This window comes from Sebastes fasciatus, chromosome 12 (genome assembly GCF_043250625.1).
Source record: "Sebastes fasciatus isolate fSebFas1 chromosome 12, fSebFas1.pri, whole genome shotgun sequence".
NCBI lineage: Eukaryota > Metazoa > Chordata > Actinopteri > Perciformes > Sebastidae > Sebastes > Sebastes fasciatus.
Window position 1 is genome coordinate 1,343,427 of NC_133806.1, and position 19,552 is coordinate 1,362,978.

Sequence of the window (19,552 nt, forward strand, 5' to 3'; positions counted from 1 at the left end):
TCTCCGGGAACGTTCTTGTAATAACGCTCATATCAAAAGTATTCCTACCTCTATTCAAAATCAGTATCCTAAGTCATTTCATCGTTGGAAAGAGATGTTTGGAATGAATTTGACAGGTGTTTTGTCCTCAATAAAATGTAAGTAAGGTAAGGCTCCAGCTCGGCTCTGATTGGTTGTTTTCCTCCGGTCTGTGAAATCTTTCAGATGCCATTATGAGCACCGGAGGACACGGAGGAACATGATTTTTTGATTACCTGTCTCATGCTCTACTGTCAGAGCCAGAGACCGTTTTATAAAAATAACTTTTATTAATTCTACCCAGTGCTGCTTTAAATTGATAACTTACTGATAAAATGTGCTGTGTCTTATGGGCAAACATCATATTCACAAGGTCAGATTTCTTTAGTTTCTTCTGAACAAAAATAAAAACTTGTTCGATGTTGAACTTCAGACATTCTAGGATCTGTCTGTAAAGTATTTAAAAACTAAAAAGCTTCTTGTGGTGTTTTTTGGTTTTTCTGTGTGCATATAACTAGTTTATTTTTATTTTTTCACCCCAGTGTTCCCTGTACTGTTGTATTGTATTGTAATGTACTATTACTGTGTTGCTAATAAAGTATTGAGAAAAAAAGCCCCTGACCTATGACCTATGACCTCTGACCCTGCCTCATGTGCTCACCTCATGTGACATCATCCACTCCCTCTCTCCTGCTCGCCACTCGGCCTTCCTCATAGTAGCACCGAGAGGCTACTGTAAGCATGGATCTATCTCACCTAAAACTGGCTCAGGAAGGAAAGAGGAGCTGTGGTCGCTGTTAGTGAACCAACACCAGACCTGCAGGATGATACCCAGAGAAAGAGCAGGAGGAGGTTTCAAACAGAAAGGTAAGAAAAGCAGCTAACTAACGTTAGATATGTGGCTGCTGTTACTCTCCTCCTCCAGTTACTCTCCTCCAGTTACTCTCCTCATCCAGTTACTCTCCTCCTCCTCCTCCTCCAGTTACTCTCCTCCAGTTACTCTCCTCCTCCAGTTACTCTCCTCCTCCTCCTCCTCCTCCAGTTACTCTCCTCCTCCAGTTACTCTCCTCCTCCTCCTCCTCCAGTTACTCTCCTCCAGTTACTCTCCTCCTCCAGTTACTCTCCTCCAGTTACTCTCCTCCTCCTCCTCCTCCAGTTACTCTCCTCCTCCAGTTACTCTCCTCCTCCAGTTACTCTCCTCCTCCTCCTCCAGTTACTCTCCTCCTCCTCCTCCAGTTACTCTCCTCCTCCAGTTACTCTCCTCCTCCAGTTACTCTCCTCCTCCTCCTCCTCCAGTTACTCTCCTCCTCCAGTTACTCTCCTCCTCCTCCTCCTCCAGTTACTCTCCTCCTCCAGTTACTCTCCTCATCCAGTTACTCTCCTCCTCCAGTTACTCTCCTCCAGTTACTCTCCTTCTCCTCCTCCTCCAGTTACTCTCCACTTCCAGTTACTCTCCTCCTCCAGTTACTCTCCTCCTCCAGTTACTCTCCTCCAGTTACTCTCCTCCTCCAGTTACTCTCCTCCAGTTACTCTCCTCCTCCTCCTCCTCCAGTTACTCTCCTCCTCCAGTTACTCTCCTCCTCCAGTTACTCTCCTCCAGTTACTCTCCTCCTCCAGTTACTCTCCTCCAGTTACTCTCCTCCTCCAGTTACTCTCCTCCAGTTACTCTCCTCCTCCAGTTACTCTCCTCCAGTTACTCTCCTCCTCCTCCTCCTCCAGTTACTCTCCTCCTCCAGTTACTCTCCTCCTCCAGTTACTCTCCTCCAGTTACTCTCCTCCTCCAGTTACTCTCCTCCAGTTACTCTCCTCCTCCAGTTACTCTCCTCCAGTTACTCTCCTCCTCCTCCTCCTCCAGTTACTCTCCTCCTCCTCCTCCTCCAGTTACTCTCCTCCTCCAGTTACTCTCCTCCTCCAGTTACTCTCCTCCTCCTCCTCCAGTTACTCTCCTCCTCCTCCTCCAGTTACTCTCCTCCTCCAGTTACTCTCCTCCTCCTCCTCCAGTTACTCTCCTCCTCCAGTTACTCTCCTCCTCCTCCTCCTCCAGTTACTCTCCTCATCCAGTTACTCTCCTCCTCCAGTTACTCTCCTCCAGTTACTCTCCTTCTCCTCCTCCTCCAGTTACTCTCCACTTCCAGTTACTCTCCTCCTCCGGTTACTCTCCTCCTCCAGTTACTCTCCTCCAGTTACTCTCCTCCTCCAGTTACTCTCCTCCAGTTACTCTCCTCCTCCTCCTCCTCCAGTTACTCTCCTCCTCCAGTTACTCTCCTCCTCCAGTTACTCTCCTCCAGTTACTCTCCTCCTCCAGTTACTCTCCTCCTCCAGTTACTCTCCTCCAGTTACTCTCCTCCTCCAGTTACTCTCCTCCAGTTACTCTCCTCCTCCTCCTCCTCCAGTTACTCTCCTCCTCCTCCTCCTCCAGTTACTCTCCTCCTCCAGTTACTCTCCTCCTCCAGTTACTCTCCTCCTCCTCCTCCAGTTACTCTCCTCCTCCTCCTCCAGTTACTCTCCTCCTCCAGTTACTCTCCTCCTCCTCCTCCAGTTACTCTCCTCCTCCAGTTACTCTCCTCCTCCTCCTCCTCCAGTTACTCTCCTCATCCAGTTACTCTCCTCCTCCAGTTACTCTCCTCCAGTTACTCTCCTTCTCCTCCTCCTCCAGTTACTCTCCACTTCCAGTTACTCTCCTCCTCCAGTTACTCTCCTCCTCCAGTTACTCTCCTCCTCCTCCTCCAGTTACTCTCCTCCTCCAGTTACTCTCCTCCTCCAGTTACTCTCCTCCAGTAGCAACAGAGTGGATGAACTATGATGAACTGATACTGAACTATTAACCCAGAGCTCTGCTGAAGCATGAAACATCCACGGCCTGGAAACTCTGCTGAACTGTTGACAGAAGAAGAAGTTAGCCCCACAGTTAGTTATCTCCTCCACCGTGTTAACCGGTGTTATGGTGAAGTCTGTTCCCGGTAGAATAGTGTTCCCACTAGGATTAACATTAACTGAAGCAGGTGCACCGTTTACTGGATGAAGTAGTGAAATGCTGCAGAGCTTCTGTCAGGTTGAACTCTGGTTCCAGGTTGGAACAGACTCTCCTCCAACAGAGACTCCATGAGTTTGACAGTTCTGATGATGGTTTTGAACAGAAAAGTGATTAACTGATAAATAAGGAGACATCTCTGATCAGAGATAAGAGAAAATAAAACTCTGTGATGTTTCTGACAACATCTCTGGACAAATGAAAGCCAGGTTTGACTGTCTGGAGGAGCTTCCTTGGCTTTAGTTGACTGCAAGAAATTCGCCGAGATGTCAGCTAAGATTTGATGATAACAACAAACTGAAGACGCTACGACGGAGTATTAGGGCCACATTGAGGAAAAAAATAAATCAGAGATTTAGAGAATAAAGTCATAATATTACGAGAATAAACTCATAATATTATAAAGTATTAATCTTTACGTGTTATTTTCTTTTTTTCTCGTAATATTCTGACTTTATTCTGTAAATCTCAGATGTTTTTTCCCTCAATGTGGCCCTAATACTCCGTAGTCCATTGTCTCTTTGTCCCTCACTGCATTAGACTTATATACTATATACTTAGACTATAAACTGTGTTACCTTCATCACAATGATCACATGTTTTACGGCTCCAGACAGATTATTCTTTTTTTTTATTTTCCTAAAATGTCTCTTTTGATAGTAAAGGTCGCTGATTCCTGGATTAAGGAATAATGCTTACAGCTGCTTTCTTTTTTTGACAAACAATCTGCAGGAGACTGTACCAGAGGCCACACAACGTTTACCCTCTACACCACCACATCTGTGCATGAAGATCCATAACAGAATGGATCAGAACCGGCCTTCATCCTTTGGCTCACATTTCCATTGAAGAGGGGAGACCGTCTACGAATAGAGTAAGTGCCTCCTTTATGTATTATTTTAAAGGGGACATATCATGCTCATTTTCAGGTTCATACTTGTGTTTGGGGGTTTCTAATAGAACATGTTTACAGGCTTTAATGTTCTAAAATGACATTATTTCTCTCATCCTGTCCGTCTGAATATACCTGTATATATACCTCTGTCTGAAACGCTCCGTTTTAGCACCCGTCTCCTTTAAGACCTCCTCCTGAAAAAGAGTCTGCTCTGATTGGCTAGAGAAAAAAATATGGTTCACCTTTGCAAAGGTAGATCTCCAGCTGTGGTTGGTATATTCTAATGAGCCAGATGTGACATAGGAAGGGGAGCCAGATGTGAAGGGCTTGTTGAATCACATGTTTTCTGATCTAGACAGCCCACAAAAAACTGACTGGGTCGTCTTATGTCACAGTTTGTGGGTTGGTAGAGACTCTAGATACCTAAATGTATGAGCACAAACACTGAAGGAGTGAGTTTTACATGAAACGTCCCCTTTAACCCTTTTATTAGCTTTGTGCTTGTTGCCTGATCTTTTTTTCTTTATTCTGGTGCGCCGTCACCAAACGTCATCGTGTATCTATCTATCTATCTATCTGTCTGTCTGTCTGTCTGTCTGTCTGTCTGTCTGTCTGTCTCTCTGTCTGTCTGTCTATCCATCTATCTAAACCTTTTATTGACTTGTGCATGTTGTCTGATGTTAGCCCACTGGTGCGCCGTCACCAGACGCTCATTGTGTGGTTATTGGTGCCCTTTTGTGCATTTTGTAGGAGTGAATAAGCAGTTTTCTACTGGTGCGCTGACACCAAGCTCTCTCTCTCTCGCTCTCCCTCCCTCCCTCTTTCGGGGGTATATCTATCTATCTATCTATCTATCTATCTATCTATCTTTCTATCTATCTTTCTATCTATCTATCTATTGACTTGTGTATGTTGTCTGATGTTAGGCTACTGGTGCCCCGTCACCAGACGCTCATTATGTGGTTATTGGTGCGATTTTGCACATATTGTGGATTGGATTGAATAAGCCTTTTTTTACTCTCTCTCTCTCTCTCTGAGAGACTGTATTTTAGACTATATGTTATCTATCCATGCGTAATGTAGATCTATCCATATGCCACATTGAGGTCACTGCCTACCAGGCAAAGATTCACCTCACGTTACCGTCCCCTGCTCAGCGGAGACTGTGAATTCTGTTCCAGTGGGATGTTGAACTTGTAGTTCGGACCTTACTGACACCTTAAATATTTCAACAACACAAAGATATAGATATAGATATAGAGATTCAAAGAGCTATTCAATTGAACTCCTTCTAACATTTAAATTTTACACACAAGCTTCAGTTCACTTGTCTTATTGCCTCTAAAGACAGCTGTATCATTTGTTCTGCGCCCCTGTAGAGAACTTTCCACCCTAAAGATGTCAGGTTTCATTATGGAAATTGTAGGATGGATCCAGCAGGGAGGATCATCGGAGATTGACCCATACTAGAGACTAAAAGGACAGGACATCTTGGGCTCTGCTGCACCAATTTTGACCATTCCTTTTTAAAACCTGTCTCTTGTGAGAGTTTTGTAGAAGAGCAATGCTAAATTGCTGCGGTAAACTGGAGTGAATGCTGCCTTAACATGCAAGATTTGAACTATATTCACTGTAATTGATTACCTGGCTCAAAATTCTGCAGTTGATTTCTATACTGTGCTGAATAGTTACCTGGGATGTAAACACACACATTAAACACCAGGGTATGCTTTAAAATAGTCTGGCTGTAATTCATGATTTGTAGGATAAAATCGCAAAACAAAAAACAGTTGGTATGAAAGGCAGGACAAAAGCACTAGTGAGTTTGCTGTTGCCAATAAGATAATGTTCTGGTTCCCTCACTGAGGTGAATGAAAGCCGTCAACACACATGAGCTACCCATCCATCTTCAACCGCTTAACCGGGGTCGGGTCGCAGGGGCAACAGCTCCAGCAGGGGACCCCAAACTTCCCTTTCCCGGGCCACATTAACCAGCTCTGACTGGGGGATCCCGAGGCGTTCCCAGGCCAGAGTAGAGATATAATCTCTCCACCTAGTCCTGGGTCTTCCTCGTGGTCTCCTCCCAGCTGGTCGTGCCTAGAACACCTCCCAAGGGAGGCGTCCATGGGGCATCCGTACCAGATGCCCGAACCACCTCAACTGGATCCTTTCGACGCAAAGGATTTGCCTTCCGGCTCAGCTCTCTTTTCGTCACAACGGTGCGGTAAAGCGAATGCAATACCGCCCCCCCGCTGCTCCGATTCTCCGGCCAATCTCACGTTCCATCGTCCCCTCACTCGCGAACAAGACCCCGAGGTATTTGAACTCCTTCACTTGGGGTGAGGACTCATTCCCTACCCGGAGTAGGCAATCCATTGGTTTCCTACATATGAACTACTACTAATATAATCCCTTTAACCACAACACCAAAACAGTGTGCACCAATGTTTCCGGTTCTGGCTGTAGTCCAACACAGTTGCACTTCACTCTGGTCTTACTGCGTTTGCAGAGCTGTAATCGTGTTCCTGTTTTCATTTACAGTAATGTTTTACTCTTTATTTCTGATAGGGTTGAGTTTGATCTGCATTTTGATATTTGTTTGAGATTCTTGACGGACTGAGGTCATGTTAAAAGCAGCACCTGCTGCACATTACTCTCACTGGCACTGGAGTCACACATTACTGCTCAAACTTGAACCATGCTTTAGTCTTCTTAATCCGTCATTTGACTTTTGCGTGTTTAAGTGATGGTTATTGCGTGCTGAATTTGAATGTTTTTCCTCATCATGAATCCAAAATACACTTAACAAATTTGGAAAGATCAAAATATTTGTATAAAACGCATTAATGATAATGGCGAGTTATTTCCTCTCTTGCATCCATTACATGTTTTTATCAACACACTGTTTAGAGCAGAAGTAAACACAGTTATTGTGTTGCTTCTATCTACGGATTTACTTTGGTTTATTTACTTTGGCACCTTAAGCATACACATGTGCTCATATCGAGTGTGCACACACACACACACACACACACTTGGTCTCTCTGTCTTTAGTGGGTGGTTTTCATTTGCTTCCTGTGGCCTGCTCACCATACATCTCACCGCAGCATTCCACCAGAACAATTTATGGATTTTATTAGATTTCTACGGATGTATGCTTTTAGCATTGTTGGAAAACTGCGGCAATGTCCAGGATGAGGTTTGTTGCACACACACACGCACGCACACACACACACACACACACACACACACACACACACACACACACACACATATCAGTTCCATCTGCGTCTCCTATTGAGAGCTATCAAGGCCAGCAGCAGCTCAGTCTAATTGGAGTGTAGTCCCCTCAGCTTTCTGCGGGGGTAACCGTATCTATAGCTTCTACTGTCCAACCAGGAAATTCAGAGGGACAGCTTCTTTCCAAGCTCTGCCAGCAGGGATATATCTGCTATTTAGCCACTTCTTCTTCCCAAAAATGTGAAACACACTAAGAAACACACACATTTCTTCTGTTTGCTGATAAAGACTGCCATGTGTTTGACAGCTCTGCTGCTGACTGAAAGCTTTGTTGTTGGTGTCGTGTTTTACCGGATCAACTGGTTGTCCTGTTTTGTAGTAATTAGCCTGGCTGCTAAGTCTGTTATAGAGTTTCACTTTTTTTTTTCTTGTCTCTCTTCTTTAGCTCTCTCTCTTTGTCTTTTAATCTAATCTGCTTTAGGGATGTCACAAGAACCGATACTTCGGCACCGAGTCCATGCCAAAATTCGGAAAATGTGATGTTACTCGTTTGTCTACGGTACCGTCGGGGCTCGAGACTAACAGCGTCCCGTCGTCCCCGGGGACGATAGGAGGTGTGTTTGGGACGCAGCAAACTCACTATAGATGCTTTCAGGGGACGCACCCTATTTTTTCCCTGATGATACATGCCATTGATTTACATTATGATGCTTTATTCAGTAAAAATGAGTATTGGGCGAAAGTAAATTCTAATCTTACCATGATGTGTTCAAATGTAATGTTGTAAAATGTAGTTTTTGATGTGCAACTTGAATAGATACAGATGTTTTCACAGCAATATACATAGATAATAGAGAGGGAATTATGACCTGTTTAACTTCCTAACAAAAAACAGTATACAAACTGTAATAAAGGTGTGTATGTTGAAGTGGTGACCGTGGTGTGGAATTGGTCTTGAGAATCGTGTAATTTCACTGGTTTTGATATCGACTACTAAATTTCTGTTATTGTGACATCCCTAATCTGCTTTAGAGACAAACTCTATAAACGTATACATTCAAGTAACCGATTATCGGCCTCTATATACAGTATTCTGTATGCTCCTATTCATCCATTTCCTTGACCAAATACATCAACACGTATGATGTACATTCAGTCACAACTGCACAATCATTGCACACAGACAGATGCAGTTCCTGACGTCTCTGAACTGTCTGTAACTGTCATGTGTTGCCTTTTACCTGTTGGACATGGCTGAGTAATTCAGCTTATTACCACAACAACAACAGGATGTAAATCTCTCTCCAAGTGGCGTGCAAGTCAAAAGGTTATTCCAGGTAACATCTGTTGGACAGGACAGATGTATGGGGTGGACAAAGGAGGATTGTGTTTACTGTAAAGATGGAGAAGAAGTGAAAGGAGTTTCTCTCTGCGCTCCCCACCACCCGTACGCCGTCGGCTCCTCCTCCCGGAGCCTGTTAATAATCCCAGTGTCATGTCAAATTGGAGGTTAAAGCATGGCAACTTTGTTGAGCGTTCGTTCAGAGCCAACTAGGCCGTCACCCTGTTAAACCACAATCACTGACACATGTAGAGGTTTAGAGGCATTAACCTCAGTGTGTAGGCTTGAAAACCACTTCCTCTGTCAGAGTTATGCCCCTCAGCTGCGGTCGTCCACGATAGGTACATTCAGGATTGTATATCTCTGAAGTTTGGCAGCTCTGATAATCTGGATCTTTTTACAGTAAATGGTTTTAGTCATTCATCTGGTTCTTCCTTAAACTTCGCCTGTGATAAGATGTAACTATTGCCAGGCTTACTGATCACACTAACAGTAAGTGTTAGAGTTTCTGATCATTAGATGGTGCAATATGTGGACTGGATGTTTGTCTCGGTGTGCAGCCCTCACTCTGTAGGACATATTGTCCTCAGCCTGCAACACTTCCTCAAAGGGGAAACGTCTTCTCTCACACGTTATATCAGTTTGCGTTTGTTTGACATAGCAATCGGAGCTCACTGTGTAGCTAGCCTCAAAGCTTTATATACAATAGACTTGTAAGGGAAACGGAGGATGAAGACCTTTCTGTTGCAGTCAGACTCTGGTTGCTCCAGTCAAACTACGTTGTCTCTTTTCTCTCTCTCAGTCCTCCAATCTGTCACAAGATAGTCACAGAAAGTTATGCTACCACAAAATAGATTATAGAGAACAATGGATTCCAGCAAAGGACAAAGGAGTGTAACCCAACAAGACGATAAAAAACAAAGATGCAAAACAACCAAGAAGCATGGGAAGAACCACGAGTTAATAAACAAGCATTCTCTGTCCAATAAGAATTAACATCAGGTTGTTTTAACCGTTTACCACAGTGGAACATTTTCACATATTAGATTGTAAAAATCCACAGTGATCTGTTTTATTGTGGTTTTGTAACTATGGTATTCATAGAAACCACAGGCCAACGTTGTTAGTTGTTGCGTATGAACTAAACATTTGCATGTTTCTCCTCAAGATACTTAAACAATAGCTCACGCAAAGCTTCACGTCGCTGTGATATAACATATCACAGTCTGAAGTGAGCTATTGCTTTTATAAAATGCTCATCAAGTATGGCAATATGAAAGTTATAGATACATTCCTGTTTAAATAGTTTTTTATTAATAAATAATGTTCACAATAAAATAGGCCCTCCTGTCTGCACATCCTGAGGCGGTTGCTGGAACGGCGGTTGCTGGAACGGTGGTTGCTATGGAACAAACACTAGCAGCTTACATTTTCATTTTACATCACGGGGTAGCATTACATTTAATTATTTGGCTATTTATTTACATTATTGTATGCTACTGTTTATTCTCTAACCACTGAAGAACTACCCAGCGTCAGTAGGATGACTTTGATAACTGCTTGTACTTGGCTTGCCTTTTTGTTTTTTATCAGGTGGAGGTGTGTTGCTTGGCGTTGCTCAACTTTCTCCGGTCCGCGAGTTTTGGTTGCCGATCCATTTATGGCCATCGTTTCTCTCATGTCAAGACCTGCTGCATCAGATCTCTTGATTTCTGCTGCGTTGCGTGCGTGCATATTCTAGGCAACATTGTGGAACCTCCTCTTTACGTAGCGCTGCGTGTCGTTCAGCAGGTGGATCGTTTTTTTGGCTCAGTCCACTCCTCCCTATGTGGGTATTATATCACGGCTATTAACCGATCAGATCGCTTGATTTGAGCTACCCATTTTATTATATGAAGCATACCATAGATGCACTACATTTCCATCGCTCTTCACATGAGGTCATGAGTCAAGAAATTCTGTTTCCAGAATATGAAACAGTTTTACCCGGCTCCCGCTCGGCTGCCATGGAGATTATTCAGAGAAATAACACACGTTAAATGTGTAAATGAAAATAAACGTATACATTTTTAGCCTTTATTTAAATAGTGTAATTTTGCAGGAATGCTTTTGATTACAAAAATCCACCCAGCTACAAAAACTGACAAGTGCACTTCCTCAGCCAAATCAGCCCCAAACAATCACATTCATAAAACTGTGGTTTTCATAGCGATGTTCAAACTGTTTTAATTTTTCTTCACAAGAAATACACAACGTCAAACTGAATCAATCAATCAAAGAAACTGACAGAAGGCCTCATCATCATTATGACTGCCATCACGTGAAAGTGTGAAGTAGATCATTAGTGAAATGTTTAGACGGACATCATTCTGTTGACGTGGCATTAATAACCATTTTACAGTTTATTAGAGACTCATTAAGCCCTGGAATGAAGAGACAGGAATTTGAGAGGTGGTTAGTGAGACCGGCTAATTGATCAAGTATGTTGTAGACACAGCTTCCAGATAATATGCCAGAATCCCATACTGTTCTGTGTTTATCTTTGTGGGGAGGAATTCCTGGGGCTTTCCCCGGCTTTCATAACTCAAGCAAAGCTGACTGATTTTTGGATTTGTGTAAAATTCTCCTAAAACATTTTTTCACCTCTCATCTGTCTTGTTACTGAATATTCTTTGCGTGCACATGAATGAACTGCATCACATCAATTGACGAATTTGACGCGCTATTTGATCCATGTGTGTTTCACAAGTCCATAAAGGGATCTTTCTTTGCTGTAACAATGTGAGCTGAAACAATGAAACTCTACCTAATATGTTATTTCACCTTGAATGAGAAACATTTTTTCTAGCATCTAATTTAGTATATCTGGCTCCAATCAGGGATAATTCAAGCAAACACAAATGGTTTCATTTCCTAACCTTTAAGATAAACAGCTCTTTGGTCTGGAAGGTCGGCCAAGATCTTCAGAAAAATCCTCGGCTGGTTGTTTTTCGCTCGGTCTGAGTGCTCCGCTGTTGTTGTGTGTTGCCAGTGACTTCTTTTTGAGGTTGCTTAATACATCGGGAACACTTGCATTCCAATCAAAATCATTTAGGCCTCAGACAAAACAGAGCGGTCAGGCCAAACACATTCCAGAGCTGATTTTATACCACGTGAGACACTTCATGTGGATTAATATTAAGTGATGCGTGTCACGGCTTTACATGTGCTGTACAGTTGCAATGTAGCCTACATACATTTGTCCCTAACAGTATACCACATCTTCTTCTCCTCTCTGTGTTTGCATGCAACTGCACAACAAACTGGCCCAGTACGGTAGGTGGTATACGATCGGAAACAAGGAAAGAACACAAGCTTTGTGTTGTGATCGTTTTACTCAGCAAATCAAATGCAATCAGTGGAAATCATTCATCTTCAGGTAATAAAAATCTACACAATAACCCCACTGTGAATGGTTTGAAATAGCTCGGTTTACAGATGCATCTCTCAGTACCCTGTAATTTGTCTGATTTCTGAGTGTTTCCATAGTTTTATTTATATTTTGGGTCACGGGACTCGATGTTGTAAAGAATACATTCAGACACAATTCATCCACAATCCACAGTACGTCCAAACTGAACAACTGTAAATGACACGTGCACATCAGCATCTACATTTGAATCATATTAAAACTGCAGATGTTTTTATAACCTTCAGGTTTGGACCAAAAAAGGTTGAGGGTCTAATTCTGTTTGCTGCCCACAAGCGTTTGGACAAATGACAAGTAAGAGGTTTTCATAACTGGAGTACCAGTTTACGGCTCGGGGATGTGCTCTGGAGTGAAGGTTGGTGATGCCAGGCTGGGCTGTTCCTGTTGTTTCTAACACCAGACAGCACGGCTGTGCAAACAGCTGCAAATGGCAAATGTTATTTCCTTTAAAAATATTAACTTGGAGATTAAAGCAGAGGCCAGTCATTAGTGCCGTAGTAAATTATCAAAATTATTACTCTGATTTTTGAGGTTTATACTTATGAGGAGACGACAGGGTTTTAACCTGGCATTCATTTCGGTTAGGGAGTTATTACCAAACCAGTTTTTCTTTGTGTGTTGTGGACTTAAAGGAGGTTTATGCAAGAACTCACTGAGTCTGCTTCGCTGCAAAGAACCTCATCTTGTGCACAAGAACATGTAAGATGGAGCTGGTGGAACAGGTGGATCTGTACTGTAACTGCAGTTTAACTGCACCAGATTGATGTTGTAAATGTGGAGATAGCAAAGCTAATGATTTATCAATTGCCATCAGTTTTATTTTGTTTTGCTTATGGCTGAAAGCTGTATGATAAGATTGCAGATACAAGCAGCTGAAATTAGTTACATTCACAGGGTATTTTGTACACAGCCTTCGGGATAAAGCCAGGAGATCAGTTGAGTCATTGCTCTTTGATGTTGACATTTTATTGTGTAATGTCTTCAGGAGTTCTTTCTGATAAGGATGTCTCCTACTGTAGAAACCCCTCACTGTGAAGGTACGCCCAACCAGTCTGAGTGGGAGGAGAGCCCCCGACAAACCAGTAGCCTACATACAGTAGAAGGATTCAACATTACAGCTGGCCTGGGTCTCCCCAGAGAAGCTTGAGGACATACTGTAGCTAAGAATAAGGACAGCTGTGCTCTTAGTCTGCTGCCATTATTTCCACCGTTGCATCCTGAATTGAATTTTCCTCAGGATGGAAAATTGATTCACAATAAGTTCTGAGACATGAAGTTATTTATGAATTATTTATGGTAGAGTAATGCAGGTAGAGCAGAATAATATCTGTCCAATTCTCAACAAGTAGAACAGTAAAATGTTTTATAGTCTAAATAAACGGAGCTCTCCAGACCTGTGATGCCACCGGTATGGTAAAACACCAGTGGAGAGAATGCAGAGCAGAGTTCAGCACAGGAAAGTTATCAATCCGAGGGATAAACAAGGAGACAAGCTCAAATCCAGTTAGATGGACTCCTCCATCTCTCGGCTGGCTGATAAGAGAGATGGGAGGAGGTGAGGTGCTACTATCATCAGCCACTCAGAAATCAACTCCCCGTTCAACCACAGAAGACACGATGGGGATTTGGATGCTGGTGGTTTGATAAGGAGGCATGCAGCGTGTTTATTCACATGTACACTTGATTTGTTAGAATAAGACCAGCAACACGGAGCTCACAGGACGTAACCATAGTAGAAGAAGGTGGTTTAAATATAGCATAAAATCTCTGCATTAATATAGCAGCAAACAACTATTTACTATGTAAAGATATAGAGAAGTAATGTGAGCAAAGACAGAAGTCGCTCTCCATCTGTGTGTGTTGTAATCCGAGCTTCTCTGAGCTTTGTTGACATAGCCGGGCCGGCTGCGTGTAAGTTTCTGGTGCATGTACGTGCATGTACGTGCATGTACGTGCATGTGGGTGTGGCCCACTGGCTAGCTCCCAGCTTACAGCTGATAACGCTGTCCCGACCGGCACCGTCATCGCAGGAGCGTAGCAACCACCCTCCGTTTCCCCCACAGGTAAACAACGTTACCTCTGTCAGAAATGCTCCCAATCTTGCATTTAGCACCTTTAATGTTATGAGAAAAGAGACTATAAGTTACACACAAGTTCAGGACTTTTTTTCATTTGATGAAGAAAAGAAACATGTATTTAAAGTTGAAAGTAATGTTATGCAGATAGAAGCATCGTGTGTAAACTTCTACTGGAAGTAATGTCAGTTATCTAACTTTGTTAGTGTCAGCTTGTTGGCTAAAATGCTGTAACTCCTCTCCTAAGTTTACTGTACACAGTGATGCTACAGCAGTATACAGTACAGCAGATTGATGATTGATTAACATTATGTGCACTGCTCGGTGTTGTTTTATGAAGAAAGTTTGCTTCAGCTAGGTATCAAAATGAAGGCCTGTTGTATTTGTATTACCTCTTAGTGGAGGAACCAGGACGAGCTGGACATTTGAGCATTCGGGTGTTTATCCAGAGGGAAACTTTGTCTGTTGCTTGTTGTTTTAGATTTAATATTTTACATCCGTCACATCCTGTAGTTAAAGTAATCAGAAGGCTTAACCTGAAGTAAACAGGTCATGATGTTGCTTGCAAACTGAATGCACATTAAGTGACAGATGTTTGTTTACACCAGCTGTTAGACCAGTGAAGACAGAAGTTACGCTTCCTCAGCCAAACAAGGATGAGCAGGCAGGTTATCTCTGTTTCTATCAGGTTAGCCATCCATGGAGGAAGATAAATCTCCTCTCCATCCCACGCTGGAGGAGGTCTGAGGCATGTCTGGGTTTGGGACTGGGCTAATTGGACGTACACTGGGCAGGTTTTATAAACCGATAACGACTCGTCTATATTGTTCACAGTGAGAAAAAGAGCTTTATTGAAGCTCTACAGTTTATTATTACAAAATGCTAAGTGGTGTATATATAGAGGAAAAGAAGAAGGGCTGAATTTACAGCACAATGTTTATGAAATGATGTGTAAATATGAACTCAATAAGAGCATGGTATTGCATCAGATAATCCTTCAAACAAACCGATAAAGAATATGAGACATTGTCCTCAGCGTCGTCAGTGTGGGAATTTGAACTTTTTTTTAAAAGATGACGAAAAACTCAAGCATATCATATAATCATTATCTGTCAATCTGAAGTGTTTGTGGGTGTATGTGTATGAATATGCACGTTGCAAGGGAGCGCTCCACAAGAAAAAGATGGACTTTCTTTGCCGGGTCGGCACCTTGTTGTTTACCTTTGGATTAAGCATTGAGCCTTTAAGGGCTGGGTCAACACTGACCCTCTTCTTCATCAATCACTCTATGCCTCCATCCATCCATCCATCCGTCCGTTCATCCATCCACGGTCTCTGGAAAAACACTCACCCTCCTCAGGTTCTGGGGTTGCAGTCATATGTGTAACAACAACATGATGCTGCAGGATCGGACACATTCCTGACATTCCTCCCAATTTGTGCGTGTGAAAGTTTGTGTCAGGCGGCCAGAGGAGAGAGGATAGAAAACAAGCAGAAGAGGTGGGAAAGGACAGTTTGTCAAAGGGGAGAAGAATGAAAAGAGATGAACTGGTATTTTAGAAATGCGTAGAGAGGACCGGAGAAGCTGCTTGAAGGAGGCGGGAGAACGGGTGGTTGAGAGGATGTGAAGAAAGCAGAGAAGGGGTGAAAAGGGAAAAGGGAGGAGGAGGTGGAGAACTGTGAGAGGAGAAGAAGGAGGGAGTTAAATCCTTCCAAACAAACAAAACTCTCTCCACACCTGTGGCTTAGGACTGTGTGTGAATTCATAGACCGTGTGTACACAAAAATACATGTAGTGAAGTTGATATGAACGGCCTGAAACAAAGATGTCTTCTGTAAAAGAGGTGTGTGTTTGTGTCCCATCACAGATTGTGTCACAGCCAGACAGACACGTGGAACCACAAGGGGTACGCTGTATATATATACTGTATGTCAGACTTCACTTTCAACACTTACTCATCAGAATCACATCCCATGTCAGGACTTCTATCTTTAGTCGTCCATTTGAATGCCAACAGCAATATTTATCAGTGTGTCCGCGGGCGTGCGCGTGCAATTACCGTCCGCTCAATGCAAACAGCAACAGCTGGGGCTGAGAGCCACACGCTCAACCCTCCCCACCTTCTCTACCCCCCCCCCCCCAGGAGGAAAGTTCACTGATGGATCAACAAACCAGCCGACAGTCAGTTGAACAGCAGTGGACCTTTTGGTTCTTAATAGTACATACAGTATGTTTGTTGAGAAAACAGAATTTAAACTAGGGATGCACCAATACCCCTTATTTTCAGACCGAGTACAAGTACTTACATTTGGGTACTCTCCGATACCGAGTACCGATACGAGTACTTCTCTGTGCCTAAAGAGCCTCGTTAACAGCCAGCTGGAGGGTGTGAGCGACACACGGCAGGCTGGGGAGTCCCGCATACGAGGCGGTGCGCCGCGACCGGCTCTAGTTCGGCTTGGAAAGGCTCGGGGTGAAGGTGCTTCCCGGAGTCGTGGACAAAGTGTCACCGGAGCGGACTGTCGTCAGTGTGCCCCAGTGGCACTACTCCCGGTGCGACTGTCGATTAAAGTTAATTGTCATGGTTAATTTGTATTTAAGTAAATGAATCTGGAGTTTCGCCCACATCCTCTAATGCCACACAACTAAACTCCTGTTTCCAGGTTAATCGAAATTCTCGCCTCAGCTCATAAACTTTGTTTTTATCTGCCGCCATTCTCTCAAAAGTGCCGGTACTGAACACGTCTCTTTGAAAATCTGAAAAAAACCCACTTACTTTTACTCAAAATTAGGCATATTTCAGAAACTGCTCAAATCTTTTTTCAGTGTTTATTGGGGCTGTCAAAGTTAACACGATAATAACACGTTAACACAAATTTGTTTCAACGCCACTAATTTCTTTAATGCATTTACGCAACTTGTGATTTTGAGGTTGCAGCGGGCTCATCTCAGTGAAGAATGGTATCATATGAAACTAGAAAACCTAAGTAATCCATTGGTACCAACCATGTCAGACTAGCATGATGGAGGATAAATAACACTCTAAACTTCCTCTTTACAGACATGCCCACTTTATGGTAATCAGATGCTGTTGTTGTCTGTTGGGCTGCAGTTTGCCATGTTATGATGTGAGCATATTGTTTTATGCTAAATGCAGTACCTGTGAGGGTTTCTGGATCAATATTTGTCATAATTTTGTGTTGTTAATTGATTTACAATAATAAATATATACATACATTTGCATAAAGCAGCATATTTGTCCACTCCCATGTTGATAAGAGGATTAAATACTTGACTAATCTCCCTTTAAGGACAGCCCTAGTGTTTATATATTAATATTATTTTATGTTGCTTTTATTTTGCCAGTGACTGTAATTGTAAGTGAAATTATAAGTTCTTAAAATATGGGCCGGTTTTTCTGTCTATGAGCTGTACTGCCATTTTAAATCCCCCAAAATGTAAAATAGTGATTGATGGGCAGAGAGACGGATGAAGAGCTGCCAAACAATTCAGTGTACGTGTTGGAGTAGAGAACTGTAAATCTTTGGCAGCAGTTCGGTGCTATTATAAAACAGATTTTGATCTTGTTGTACACCTGGTAGTCTTGTATAGAATATTTGACGCGTGCATAGAGAAGGTTTGGTGTCTCAGCGTGATGATATCACAGTAACAGATGGTTTGGAGGGAGGGACCGCACAGATCAGAAAGTTCTTGATTATATGTTAGAGATTTGTAATTCAGTTCTAGAAATGAGTTTTGCCTTATATAAATGCACAAGGTCACACAACTGGATGTTTTTATTGGATAGAAAGCTGATATCATTTAAACATGCATGAAGGGATGAAAGACGTGACTAGAGGTGGTTTAGCCGATTGTTCACTCTTTGAATTTAATGGATATAATAATCTTGGAAGCATACAGAGGAGAGGTCTTTCTAACTAATCCTGTGTCGGTAGCGGTTGCTGGGCACGACACGGTGTAGAGGAAGGAGAAAGTAGTTTTCCCCTTGAATGTCCGGATGTGATGTGTAAACCTCCATGTGTTCCCGCCGTGCTGAACGAGGCAGAGATGTGATGTTTCCACTCTCAGGGAAATCCTATCCATCTGTGTTTGAGTGTGCGTGTGTGCACACGTGCACGGTCAAACAAACTGGTCATTTTACTTCTCCTCATCCCTATCGCTCCTCTTCCTCTCTCCTCCTTTGCCTCCTTCAACCAATCACTCTCCCGTTTCAGTCCAGGACATCCAGGAGAATAAAGCCAATGTAATTATTTTTTACTGAATCCGCAAACAAAACACAAAGTAAGAACAGATGTAGTGGTTTGTTTTAGACATGCAAAGCAGCTGAAACCAAGCCCCAAGGAGTGGGTGTGACATCCCATGAGTCTCTGGGGCCATGCACATTCTTTTGGCCAAACCCAGATACTAACACTCACCTTCAATTAAGCTCTGTGACTAAGTGCAGCCCCCTCTGTAAACACACTGTTTCTTTTTCCCCAGATGAGACAAACATGAGGCGGACGATTACGGGGTCTGTTATAGGGACGAAGCAGAAAAAGAGGAGATGTGTGTGGAATTGATGCCATGTCAAAGCAATCTGCAGCAGCTGTAAGAGCTTTCAGCGGGTTCCAGCCAACCTCAGTTAGTGCCCCGTCCGCTAAACCACAGCCGGCCTAGAACAACACATTGCATCCGTGACCGTAGACAGTATTTATATCACCTTTCCCTTTATGGCATTGTTGCCAGCCTGCAAGTGGTTGTATTAACCTTGCACGTCATGTGAACGGTTTGTCTCACAGAACTGAATCTAAATCAAGAAATTTGGGAAAAGCTCATTTAAATCATGGTAAAAAGATAAACTCTGAAATTCATTACAGTCGTATCTTTTCAATTTAAAGCCATTGTAGTCCGTTTTAAATTATTCATTACACATAACATTTTTAAAGGTATACATTAGGCAAATTTTATTTTTTAACATCACTGGATTGTTATCGATATGTTCACTTTTTTGGCGCTAATCTCTTCTCATACAAGATACTGATGGTGGAAGAAAAGGTGGTACTGTAGGTGAGTAATATCACCCATTTGTGTTATTTTAACCCACTGCAAACCAATATTATACATTTTCTATCTCACCATTAATGTTAAATGGTACAATATGATGGTTTGCCTTTTGTTCGAAACATTTTCATGCAGACAAACTATACAGTATACAATAAATAATGCCTAAATAGATCAAATACATGTATGTATTGTATGAAACTCTATTTTTGCATTTGGCATTAAGCAAAAAACACCTAAAAACACCTACAAAAACCCCCTTAGTAGTCTTTGTGAGCTTGTTGTGAAACTAAAATAGCATCAATCAGCAAACTGTTACAGTAACACATCACAGACAGGACGGGAGTCTGGTGGCGATGACAGTAATGTTTGTAGTTGCTGTCAAACACTGGCAGAGACGTCTGAGTCATCAACCGAAGA

The 19,552-nt window shown here is 42.7% G+C and overlaps 1 long non-coding RNA gene across 1 annotated transcript in view; it reads left to right on the forward strand.

The window, feature by feature from the left end:
• The first annotated feature begins 299 nt into the window (after positions 1-299).
• Positions 300-19,552, forward strand: part of LOC141778384 (uncharacterized) — a 58,898-nt gene continuing 39,645 nt past the window's right edge. Inside the window, exons 1-2 of the long non-coding RNA XR_012596058.1 lie at positions 300-885; positions 3,782-3,923. This is a non-coding gene — a long non-coding RNA (uncharacterized LOC141778384). The remainder of the gene's footprint in view (positions 886-3,781; positions 3,924-19,552) is intronic.